The 13,638-nt window shown below is 40.8% G+C and overlaps 1 pseudogene; it reads left to right on the top strand.

Moving 5' to 3' along the window:
- LOC144297570 (26S proteasome regulatory subunit 4-like) overlaps window positions 1–13,638 on the top strand; it is a 52,006-nt pseudogene that overhangs the window by 14,422 nt on the left and 23,946 nt on the right.

Raw genomic sequence — 13,638 nt, 5'->3', positions numbered from 1 at the left:
CTGATGTTTATAGCAGCATCAATAATAGCCAAATTATAGAAAGAGCACCAGAGGAAATTGACTGATGAATGGATAAAGAAGACATGGTATATATATACCACATTATATATATATATATATATATATATTAGCATTTTCTGTATCCTTGCATAATAAGCTTCTATCATCTTTTCTCACTCTCCTTTGTCCACGAGATTCATTTTCCCACTCCCTGAGACAAGAACTAAGCTCTCTTGCAGCAGAAGTTCCTCAAAAAGTTAAAAATAGAGCTACCCACAACCCAGCAATTACACTACTAGGTATTTACCCAAAAGATACAAAGATAATGATCCAAGGGGGCAACTGCACCCCAATGTTTATAGCACCAATGTCCACATGGTCAAATATGGAAAGAGCCCAGATGTCCATTGGCAAATGAATGGATAAAGAAGATGTGGTACATATATACAGAGGATTATTACTCAGTCATCAAAAAAAAATGAAATCTTACCATTGGCAATGAGATGGATGGACCTGGAGGGTAAGTCAATCAGGGGAAAACAATTATCATATGATTTCACTCATATGTGGAAATAAAGAACAAAACAGAGCTGGAAATTAAGAAGCAAAACAGAGGATCATAAGGAAAGGGAGGAAAAAATAAAGAAGACAAAATCATAAAGGGAGACAAACCATAAATGACTTTTAACTATAAGAAACAAATGACAGTTGCTAAGGGTAGGAAAGCAGGGGGATGGGGTAACTGGGTGATAGACATTAAGGAGGGCATGATATGTAATGAGCACTGGGTGTTACATACAAATGACGAATCAGTGAAATCTACCTCTGAAACTAATACTACACTATGTGTTAATTAATTGAAAATAAATTAAATTAAGTTAATTTTTCTTTTTTTAATATTTTATCTATTTATTCATGAGAGACACAGACAGAGGCAGAGACACAGACAGAGAGAGAAACAGACTCCATGCAAGAAGCCCAATGTGGAACTCGATTCTGGGACCAGGATCATGCCCTAAGCAGAAGGCAGACACTCAACCCCTGAGCCACCTAGGTGCCCCTAAAATAATTTTTCTTAAAAAAGAAGTAGCTCAAAAGGGCAACAAGCACAGACAGTTTTTCAGGTAAGTTCAAACTTCTATGTTATATGTATTGTTTGGAGTACAGAATCATAGGGAAAACTATCAATGCATTTTCAGAACTATGGTAAAACCATAGCTTTTTCTGTTTCAAAACCTGAAAAAACCATTTATCTCTAATGAATATATAGACAACAATTCTTTTTTTAAAAAATAAATTTATTTTTTATTGGTGTTCAATTTACCAACATTCAGAATAACACCCAGTGCTCATCCTGTCAAGTGCCCCCCCACAGTGCCCGTCACCCATTCACCCCCACCCCCCCCCCCGCCCTCCTCCCCTTCCACCACCCCTAGTTCGGTTCCCAGAGTTAGGAGTCTTTATGTTCTGTCTCCCTTTCTGATATTTCCCACACATTTCTTCTCCCTTCCCTTATATTCCCTTTCACTATTATTTATATTCCCCAAATGAATGAGACCATATAATGTTTGTCCTTCTCCAATTGACTTACTTCACTCAGCATAATACCCTCCAGTACCATCCACGTTGAAGCAAATGGTGGTTATTATAGACAACAATTCTAAATGAGATATTAATCCACTGAACCTGAAAGTATACTGGAAGAATAACACCTACCTAAATAGTAATCCATGACCAAACAAACTTTATTAGGGTTTGAATTCTCAAATCAGTAGGTTAAATAAGAATACTATGACCACCCTATAGGATCTTAATAGGCATAAATATAAAATTCAACATTGTGACCTCAAATATTTAACAAAAAAATTCTGATGATTCTCTCTTCAAATAGAAAATATGTAACATTCAATAATATTCAACCACATGCTTCATGATAACAGATAATACCAGACTGAAGTAATTACAGTGTAATAAAACAACACTGCTACTCATATTACTTGAGAAGATGATGCAATTTCCCTCCAAAGCAGTGAGACAAGATGAGAAGATGACATTTACAATTGCAAGAGTGGGATCTACAAATATCAGAGTTCATCATGATTATCTACCCAGAAATCTAAGAAATCTCGATCAGAAATGAGAATTTATTAGCATTCCAGGAGAATTCAGAAAGGGAAAACAATTGTTCAATATTCTTACAATCAGTAGTTTTTCTATTAGTCGATAGCAATTGTGAACCAAAAAGATATATCATACAAAACTCCATTTGCTATAGCAAGATCAATATAAAAACATCAGGAGTAAACTTCATAAGCACACAGAGATCAAACGAGCAGACCAAAGCAACAAAACTGAACAAAAATGACACAAGACATGCTTGACTCAGCAGAGTATGTATTCATTAGGCATCTTCAAGTGACCAAAATGTGATTAACAATAACAGAGACTGAAGAAGATTTATCATTGAACTAGCAATAGGTCTGGAGATACATAGCTCCAGTTAGTTGAGTAACTCAATCAAATCATCAATGAAGTGGCTTCTTCCCATCCATCTCCTGTGCCATCTTCATGCATTAGATTTCATCCTCCTCCTTGCTGTAGGGTAAGCCTTGAGAGCTGTATTCTCTCTTGTAATGCAAAGGCCTGACTTACGCTTTGGTTGCTTAGGCATCTTGAATAAACCCACTGCCAGGAGTGGAATCCACCAGATACAGAGATATTGGTTGTTTTCCACAGCTGACTATTTCAACTACATATTGTTTTGTTTTTGTTTTTATTTTTTTCTCTTCTGGAACTTTACTATTTTTTTTTAATTTTTATTTATTTATGATAGTCACACACAGAGAGAGAGAGAGAGGCAGAGACACAGGCAGAGGGAGAAGCAGGCTCCATGCACCGGGAGCCCGATGTGGGATTCGATCCCGGGTCTCCAGGATCGCGCCCTAGGCCGAAGGCAGGCGCCAAACCGCTGCGCCAGCTAGGGATCCCTGGAACTTTACTATTTTTAATAAATTTATTTTTTATTGGTGTTCAATTTGTCAGCATACAGAATAACATCCAGTGCTCATCCCGTCAAATGCCCACCACCCAGTCACCCCCACCCCCTGCCCACCTCCCCTTCCACCACTCCTAGTTCGTTTCCCAGAGTTAAGAGTCTTTCATGTTCTGTCTCCCTTTCTGATATTTCCCGCTCATTTTTTCTCCTTTCCCCTTTATTCCCTCCACCACTTTTTATATTCCCCAAATGAATGAGACCATATAATGTTTGTCCTTCTCCTATTGACTTATTTCACTCAGCATAATACCCTCCAGTTCCATTCACGTCAAAGCAAATGGTGGGTATTTGTCATTTCTAATGGCTGAGGAATATTCCATTGTATACACAAACCACATCTTCTTTATCCATTCATCTTTTGATGGACACCGAGGCTCCTTCCACAGTTTGGCTATTGTGGACATTGCTGCTAGAAACATTGGGGTGCAGGTGTCCCAGCATTTCATTGCATCTGTATCTTTGGGGTAAATCCCCAGCAGTGTAATTGCTGGGTCAGAGGGCAGATCTATTTTTACTCTTTGAGGAACCTCCACACAGTTTTCCAGAGTGGCTGCACCAGTTCACATTCCCACCAACAGTGTAAGAGGGTTCCCTTTTCTCCATATCCTCTCCAACATTTGTGGTTTCCTGCCTTGTTAATTTTCCCCATTCTTACTGGTGTGAGGTGGTATCTCATTGCGTTTGATTTGTATTTCCCTGATGGCAAGTGATGCAGAGCATTTTCTCATGTGCGTGTTGGCCATGTCTATGTCTTCCTCTGTGAGATTTCTGTTCATGTCTTTTGCCCATTTCATGATTGGATTGTTTGTTTCTTTGCTGTTGAGTTTAATAAGTTCTTTATAGATCTTGGAAACTAGCCCTTTATCTGATACGTCATTTGCAAATATCTTCTCCCATTCTGTAGGTTGTCTTTTAGTTTTGTGGACTGTATCCTTTGCTGTGCAAAAGCTTCGTATCTTGATGAAGTCCCAATAGTTCATTTTTGCTTTTGTTTCTCTTGCCTTCATGGATGTATCTTGCAAGAAGTTACTGTGGCCAAGTTCAAAAAGGGTGTTGCCTGTGTTCTCCTCTAGGATATTGATGGAATCTTGTCTCACATTTAGATCTTTCATCCATTTTGAGTTTATCCTTGTGTATGGTGAAAGAGAGTGGTCTAGTTTCATTCTTCTGCATGTGGATGTCCAATTTTCCCAGCACCATTTATTGAAGAGACTGTCTTTCTTCCAGTGGATAGTCTTTCCTCTTTTATTGAATATTAGTTGACCATAAATTTGAGGGTCCACTTCTGGGTTCTCTATTCTGTTCCATTGATCTATGTGTCTGTTTTTGTGCCAGTACCACACTGTCTTGATGACCACTGCCTTGTAGTACAACCTGAAATCTGGCATTGTGATGCCCACAGCTATAGTTTTCTTTTTTAAAATTCCCCTGGCTATTCAGAGTCTTTTCTGATTCCACACAAATCTTAAAATAATTTGTTCCAACTCTCTGAAGAGATTCCATGGTATTTTGATAGGGATTGCATTAAATGGGAAAATTGCCCTGCGTAACATTGACATTTTCACAATATTAATTCTTCCAATCCATGAGCATAGCATATTTTTCCATTTCTTTGTGTCTTCCTCAATTTCTTTCAGAAGTGTTCTGTAGTTTTTAGGGTATAGATCCTTTACCTCTTTGGTTAGGTTTATTCCTAGGTATCTTATGCTTTTGGGTGCAATTGTAAATGGGATTGACTCCTTAATTTCTCTTTCTTCAGTCTCATTGTTAGTGTATAGAAATGCCACTGGTTTCTGGGCATTGATTTTGTATCCTGCCACCCTGCCGAATTGCTGTATGAGTTCTAGCAATCTTGGGGTTGAGTCTTTTGGGTTTTCTATGTAAAGTATCATGTCATTGGTGAAGAGGGAGAGTTTAACTTCTTCTTTGCCAATTTTAATGCCTTTTATTTCTTTTAGTTGTCTGATTGCTGAGGCTAGGACTTCTAGTACTATGTTGAATAGCAGTGGTGAGAGTGGACATCCCTGTCTTGTTCCTGTTCTTAGGAACAGACACAAAAGTCTCCCAAGACACAAAAGTCCAGGGCCAGATGGCTTCCCTGGAGAATTCTATCAAACGTTTAAAGAAGAAACCATACCGATTCTATTAAAGCTGTTCGGAAAGATAGAAAGAGATGGAGTACTTCCAAACTCGTTCTATGAGGCCAGCATCACCTTAATTCCAAAACCAGACAAAGACCCCACCAAAAAGGAAAATTAGGGACCAATATCCCTGATGAACTTGGATGCAAAAATTCTCAAGAAGATACTAACCAATAGGATACAACAGTACATTAAGAAGGTTATTCACCATGACCAAGTAGGATATATCCCCAGGATACAAGGCTGGTTCAACACTCGTAAAACAATCAATGTGATTCATCATATCAGCAAGAGAAAAAACAAGAACCATATGATCCTCTCAATAGATGCAGAGAAAGCATTTGACAAAATACAGCATCCATTCCTGCTCAAAACTCTTCAGAGTGTAAGGATAGAGGGAACATTCCTCATCATCTTAAAAGCCATCTATGAAAAGCCCACAGCAAATATCATTCTCAATGGGGAAGCACTGGGAGTCTTCCCGAACTTTAAATTCCCACTCTTGTGTTAAAATTCACCAACAGAAAGGGAGCCCAGGAAACCCCAGGTCCCCAACCTTGATCCAAATAAAAGGAAAACGAGGCATTCTTTTCTTCTCTCCCTTCCCCCAAAGACTTCACCAGGTGGGCCTAGTGATCTATGAAATTTCCAGGTCTTGTAAGTAATAAATCTTTGTTTCTTCAGGGATGCCTGGGTTTATCAGTGGTTGAGCGTCTGCCTTCAGCTCAGGGTGTTGTCCCAGGGTCCAAGATCAAGTCCCACATAGGGCTCTTTGTGGGGAGCCAACTCCTCCCTCTGCCTATATGTCTGCCTATCTCTCTCCCTTTCTCTCTCTCTCTCTCTCTCTCTCGCTCTCTCTCTTCCTGTCTATCATGAATAAATTTTAAAAACTTTTTTAAAAATATTTTTATTTTTTTCAGTTCATGATGATTGTCACTGAAGGGCAACTCCAAATATAAAAGAAACCATAAGCATACAACCAGGAGAAAAGTTGGTTTGGAAAGGAATACTGGGTAGTTTATGGGGCCAAGGCATGTCCAACCCACAGCTGAACTATCCATAGGCTAACACTGGCACAAAACACTTCTCCAGGTGGCTTCCTCCTAGGGATCATAGTCTTATAAAACACAAACCAAAGCTAATAGAAGAAATACCGGTACTTTAGCCTGTTCTTGAGCTTTACATAAATGAAACCATTTGAAAATGCTAAAACTCTAAAAACTCAGTCTCCCAAGTCTTGATGAGGAGATGGTAACCTTCAATCTCCTTTACCTTGTGTTTGCTTTTTACTCTCATCATCTCAGGCAAAAGAACAAGTAAGGAGTGCTGGGAACATTGGACATCCACATGCAGAAGAATGAAACTAGACCATTCTCTTAGACCATACACAAAGATAAACTCAAAATGAATGAAAGATCTAAATGTGAGACAAGATTCCATCAAAATCCTAGAGGAGAACACAGGCAATACCCTTTTTGAACTTGGCCACAGCAACTTCTTGCAAGATACATCCATGAAGGCAAGAGAAACAAAAGCAAAAATGAATTATTGTGACTTCATCAGATAAGAAGCTTCTGCACAGCTACAGAATGGGAGAAGATATTTACAAATGACCTGTCATTTTTGTCTCTCACCTTACAAAGCAACGTTCTCTAGATGAATTCACCTTTAGCTTTGCTACTTACAATTGTCTATTAGCATGTCCTTAAGGAGTCTCTTTGCATGACAATTGTCTATTTCCCTGATCTTGCTGCTTTTAAGAATCTACAGTGTTTGCTGATCTAACACGTAAAGCTGTGTTGGGTCTTAAACCCTGAAAATGCTAAAAGGGAAAAATGTTAGTAGAGATTTCAGGCCAGTGCACATTTATATACATGGGCTTTTTAGTGATTAGCGTCCAAAACTGGTTTGGACCAATTTAAACCTGGGCATTCTACACCCAATGTAGAATTGGTGCTCTGAAATAATCTCTTCCCTAAACATGTAAAATTGGTACCAGTGGCAGTGGTTGTCAGTGGAAGCCAGACTTCAATATGTTGAGTAAAAGAACACAAAAAGAAGGCAGTTACTTCACACCACACTCTTGAGGTGTTTCGATTTAGAGAATCAAAGAGAAAAGTCACGAGAAGGGATGTGGTCCTTGAAGGTTTTTTAACAAGGAGAAAAAGACATGACTGTACTTAAAGGTGGTGAGAGCCAAGGAAGCACTTTGTATTAGGCTGATGAAGTCCATTCCCCCGTCCTAGACTAATCACCCAGGACCAAGGTAGACTTGAGCATTATGAAGGTCTACACGCAGGTTACAGGGCTATCAGAGAACAGAGGTTGGGCTACCACACTCCAGGTGTAGCAAAGCCAGAGGTTGAGAGGTCATCTCTAAAACACACCCTCTGTTTGCCCCCATTGTTTTGATGTACCCACTGTCCTCAGCCTCCTCCAACTGCTACTGCACTTTGGTGTTGGGTTCACAGAGTTTTGTAAATCCCACTCCCAATGTCTTAACCACCAACTTCAGCATTAATGTTGGTAAGTCATCCAATACTCTGATCTCAAATTCCTGTAAGATCTAACCTAAGCCCCCATTGCTCAACTTGATTTCAGCCCTGTACTCACAAGGTGACCCTTGAGACCCAAACATTCATCTTATCTGAATGATTCCACCACTATTGTCTCTAACCTCTGATGGTAATCTTCTATCCTCCTAACTCTTCATTTTTCACCTGCGCTATGGCTTTCTAGAAATTCTAAATTCTTCAGTCCATCCCTTCCTTCTGTCCATCACCATCAATCCCCCGGAAGCTTCACTTGATTTATTTCTGTGCATTGATTTTAGCAGCTCACATGTCTGCACCCTCAGAGACTTGTCATTTGTTCTTTCATTGTACTCACAAGCCCTCCCTACTCTCTCCATTTCTGTACCCAGGACATTAACCTCCAAGAAATTTAGTTTATGCTTCAAACATAGCTTGACCCCTCACAACTAAAGTCTCCTTTCTCCTTAAACCTAACAAGAAGATTGTAGTCCATGAACTTCCTTTACACTTGACAGAGAATCACTTAATCCTTTCTTCCATGCCCAAAACTCTTTCTAATTATGCACATGACTTGACTTTAATGCTTTTCTTAGTTCCCATGAAATACTCTATAAGGATAACTTCTGAACCTGGACTTACATGTGTGTGTTTGGGTTGTGTGATCTTTGACCACCTTTCCCTGGACCCTCAGTCATAATTGTTTACCATTTCACTCTACATTCTGAACTTCTTCTGCTCTCTAGGCATAAACAATACTTACAGGTAAAAACATATTCCTATAGATATTCCATTTTGGAATACTACACAGCATTCTTTGCCATGTAGATAAGGATCTGCTGGAACCAGGATGCTCTACCCTGCTCAACCACAAGGTGCATGCTCTCACATGGGAGCTCATAATGAAGAAGGTAGAAAAGGACTTGGTCACCGTGATGAAGGTAGAAAAAGACTCCCAGGAAACCTATGCTGATATTAGGGAGTTGGACAACCAAATCGAGGACATTAGGGCATCTGTGGAGCTTCATCTTACTCATTCTGAGTATTATGAAGAGGTAGGTATAAAGTCCCCAAAGAGGGTCATTCTCTATAGTCCAACTGGCACAGGCAAAACCTTATTAACTAAAGCAGTAGCAAACCAAAACTTCAGACACTTTCCTGAGAGTGGCTGGCTCTGGAGTTATAAAGAAGTACCTAGAGGAGCAGCCCAATCTCATTCGGGAATTTTTTCCATATATGGAAGAACATGCATCATCCATCATCTTTATTGATGAAATTGGCACTATTGGAACAAAAATATGTGACTCAGGAGCCAGTGGTAAGAGAGAAATTCAATGAACAGTGTTGGAACTCTTGAACCAGTTGGATAGATTTGATCTGAGAGGTGACATGAAAATGTCACTGTCAGTCCTAGCCTCAGCAATCAGACAATAAAAAGAAATAAAATGCATTCAAATTGGCAAAGAAGAAGTTAAACTCTCCCTCTTCGCCAATGACATTATACTTTACATAGAAAACCCAAAAGACTCAACCCCAAGAATGCTAGAACTCATACAGCAATTCGGCAGGGTGACAGGATACAAAATCAATGCCCAGAAGTCAGTGGCATTTCTATACACTAACAATGAGACTGAAGAAAGAGAAATTAAGGAGTCAATCCCATTTACAATTGCACCCAAAAGCATAAGATACCTAGGAATAAACCTAGCCAAAGAGGTAAAGGATCTATACCCTAAAAACTATAGAACACTTCTGAAAGAAATTGAGGAAGACACAAAGAAATGGAAAAATATTCCATGCTCACGGATTGGAAGAATTAATATTGTGAAAATATCTATGCTACCTAGGGCAATTTACACATTTAATGCAATCCCTATCAAAATACCATGGACTATCTTCAGAGATTTGGAACAAATTATTTTAAGATTTGTGTGGAATCAGAAAAGACCTTGAATAGCCAGGGGAATTTTATTTTTTTTCCAGGGGAATTTTAAAAAAGAAAACTATAGCTGTGGGCATCACAATGCCAGATTTCAGGTTGTACTACAAGGCGGTGGTCATCAAGACAGTGTGGTACTGGCACAAAAACAGACACATAGATCAATGGAACAGAATAGAGAACCCAGAAGTGGACCCTCAAATTTATGGTCAACTAATATTCAATAAAAGAGGAAAGACTATCCACTGGAAGAAAGACAGTCTCTTCAATAAATGGTGCTGGGAAAATTGGACATCCACATGCAGAAGAATGAAACTAGACCACTCTCTTTCACCATACACAAGGATAAACTCAAAATGGATGAAAGATCTAAATGTGAGACAAGATTCCATCAAAATCCTAGAGGAGAACACAGGCAACACCCTTTTTGAACTCGGCCAAGGTAACTTCTTGCAAGATACATCCACGAAGGCAAGAGAAACAAAAGCAAAAATGAACTATTGGGACTTCATCAAGATACGAAGCTTTTGCACAGCAAAGGATACAGTCCACAAAACTAAAAGACAACCTACAGAATGGGAGAAGATATTTGCAAATGACATATCAGATAAAGGGCTAGTTTCCAAGATCTATAAAGAACTTATTAAACTCAACAGCAAAGAAACAAACAATCCAATCATGAAATGGGCAAAAGACATGAACAGAAATCTCACAGAGGAAGACATAGACATGGCCAACACGCACATGAGAAAATGCTCTGCATCACTTGCCATCAGGGAAATACAAAACAAAACCACAATGAGATAGCACGTCACACCAGTGAGAATGGGGAAAATTAACAAGGCAGGAAACCACAAATGTTGGAGAGGAGGTGGAGAAAGGGGAACCCTCCTGCACTGTTGGTGGGAATGTGAACTGTTGCAGCCACTCTGGAAAACTGTGTGGAGGTTCCTCAGAGTTAAAAATAGACCTGCCCTATGACCCAGCAATTGCACTGCTGGGGATTTACCCCAAAGATACAGATGCAATGAAATACCAGGACACCTGCACCCCGATGTTTCTAGCAGCAATGTCCACAATAGCCAAACTGTGGAAGGAGCCTCGGTGTCCATCGAAAGATGAATGGATAAAGAAGATGTGGTTTGTGTATGCAATGGAATATTACTCAGCCATTAGAAACGACAAATACCCACCATTTGCTTCGACGGGGATGGAACTGGAGGGTATTATGCTGAGTGAAATAAGTCAATCGGAGAAGGACAAACATTATATGGTCTCATTCATTTGGGGAATATAAAAAGTGGTGGAAGGGAATAAAGGGGAAAGGAGAAAAAATGAGTGGGAAATATCAGAAAGGGAGACAGAACATGAGAGACTCCTAACTCTGGAAAACGAACTAGGGGTGGTGGAAGGGGAGGTGGACAGAGGGTGGGGGTGACTGGGTGACTGACAGGCACTGAGGTGGGCACTTGACGGGATGAGCACTAGGTATTATTCTATATGTTGGCAAATTGAACACCAATAAAAAATAAATTTATTTTACAAAAAAAAAAAAAAAAAAGAGAGAGAGAGAGAAAGAAAATGTCACGGTCACAAACCAAACAGAAACTTTGGATCCAGTGCTTGTCAGACCAGGTCTCATGGACAGGATAATTGAACTATCCTTGCCCCGAAAAGGACTAGAAGTACATCTGTCAGATTCCACAAGCAGGGTGATGTTGGCTGACGATGTAACCCTGGATGACTTGATCATGGCTAAAGATGACCTCTGTGGGGCTGACATCAGGCAATCCATACAGAAGCTGGTCTGATGGCCTTGAAAGAACTTAGAATGCAAGTAACAAATGAAGACCTCAAAAAATGTAATGAAATTTTCTTTATGGAAAACAAAAAGTTACATCTGAGGGGCTTGATCTCTAATAGACTAGAAGTGCCTGAAGGAAATGGTTGGAAGTTTCCCCCACCACCCTTTTGAGGGATGAGAATATAAAGTTGCCCAGAGGAACCTGGGTTCCAGTTGATCTTTCTTAGCCAAAGTAGGAAGTGTAAGATGCCCACTGGGCTGCCGTCATTTGTTGGGCAGGTCTCTCCAATAAAGCATAATCATTCACAATAAAATATATATATAAAAGAGGACCTCCTCCATGTTCCCTGGGGGCTCAAAAGATGTCCTCCACCACATAAGACCCTTTTCCTGTCCCTTCCAGGCTGAGCCAAAGTGCTCTAGGGCTCCAGCAGCTATTCCACTGCTCACCTATTCATGTCAAATCCCAAACTGCCTCTTACCTTACTTACACTCATATTTTACAGATGCAGTGCCAGCCAAGGATCAAAGCATCCAAATACCAAAAATCACACTAAAATGGCCTTTATTACAAGGAGTCCTGCTAGCTTCCTAGAAGTGAGATTTTCATTAGCTGAGGCGCTGTCACATATTAAGCAATCAGGATTTCAGGTCTGATGTAACCTTACTCAAGGAATGACATTTACAGGGCCCAAGAGAAACAAAAGGCTACAGGCAAGAAGGCACAGGTGTTCTGGCCTCCCGCTGTCCTCTCCTAGACTTTAAATAATTGCCTTAATTCAGAAAATTGAAATATCACCCTGGAGACAACTCCTGTACCTCAGACTACATTTACCTTTCTAGTTAAGTGCAAGCTGTGGTTACTGAGTCCAGAGCTCAGCTTCAGGCTGGGACTTCAGGGATTACAGGGCAGCAGCCCAGCTTCCCCAGGGGGCCCACACCACCCCATGGCTGCTGAAGTACAGGCAGCCTTTTGATTGGTTCGGGTCAATTCTTCCTTCCTTAAGTGACACTCTGAGAAGAGCATTCAGAAGCACAGCGAGCATAAAGCAAGACCTAGCACACTACTGCCCCTGAGATCAGGAGAGAAGGTATTCATGAAATGTGTGTCTGTTGTTCAGAATATGAGCTGTTTGGAAATGTTGTCCCTGTCCTTCCATAGAGTGGCCTCCATTGCAGAATGACACCCCTCTATTTAGGGGTTCTGGAAAATAATCCTGATGCTCTGATAGATCCAGTGCTTCCAGAGCTTCCCCTATTCTAACTTCCTTCACTCACTGACAGCCAAGGGAACAGGCTATGTGCTCTGTAAAGAGGTGCTTGTCACAGGGCTTCTCTTATTGGGATTACCTACCAAGTGTCTGGTCCTGATGGCAAGGATGGAACACGTGGAGTTGCCTCCTCCAAGAAAAGCCAGGAGATGGTAATATCTTCTCTGTGTCTCTGGTGGTCCTCCTATTTTTCTGCCTGGGATGCTCTCTGAATGTTTCAATTCTGCTGGGGGGGTTTTCTCCTCCATCTCCACCTCAGGATCCCTTCCATTGGTCCTAAAGCCTCAGGCTCCTGCTCCACACATTCCTTGTCCCTAAGCTACAGGTGGGAACACCTCACTCCTTGGCAGACCATCTCCCCGGGTGGGACTCTATATCTCTCTCTGTCCAAACGGTGCTTTGTACCAGCTGCCTTGGACACATTCTCTCCATCCCTACCTCACCTGAAGACAGTGACACCTTAAAGTCTAGGCATCAATCCTCTCATGCTTCAGGATCCCAAAGCATTGAAAAAGGCTGACAGCTGGATGAAAAGAGGGCATCAGAGATAGGGCTCACACTGTTGGAGCCACCTGTTTTCCTGCCTGCTCAGTACAACAGTAGAAGCACAGTAGACTTCCTTTCCTTGATATTCAAGTCACCTGAGAACTAGTCACCGTGAGACACTGTGAATAGTGTGAGAGAGGAGAGCAGAAAACAGCTCTGAGAATCACTTCAAGTGGATCAAGTTTGTCTCAATTCCCACCTGCTTCCAGTGCTGATACGCTTCTCCCAGAAACAGATTTCATCCCATGCACCTAGCACCGAGGGTCTGCATGCCACAGACCAGCTCACAGGATCCCTAGAACCACCTTGTCTAGCCTGACCTTCTGCACACAACCTTCAGGCATTTCTTCA

The sequence above is a fragment of the Canis aureus genome, chromosome 25, assembly GCF_053574225.1.
Source record: "Canis aureus isolate CA01 chromosome 25, VMU_Caureus_v.1.0, whole genome shotgun sequence".
In the NCBI taxonomy this organism is placed as follows: Eukaryota; Metazoa; Chordata; class Mammalia; order Carnivora; family Canidae; genus Canis; species Canis aureus.
The sequence above is the reverse complement of the archived record's forward strand: the minus strand, read 5'-3'. Positions and strand labels throughout refer to the sequence as shown.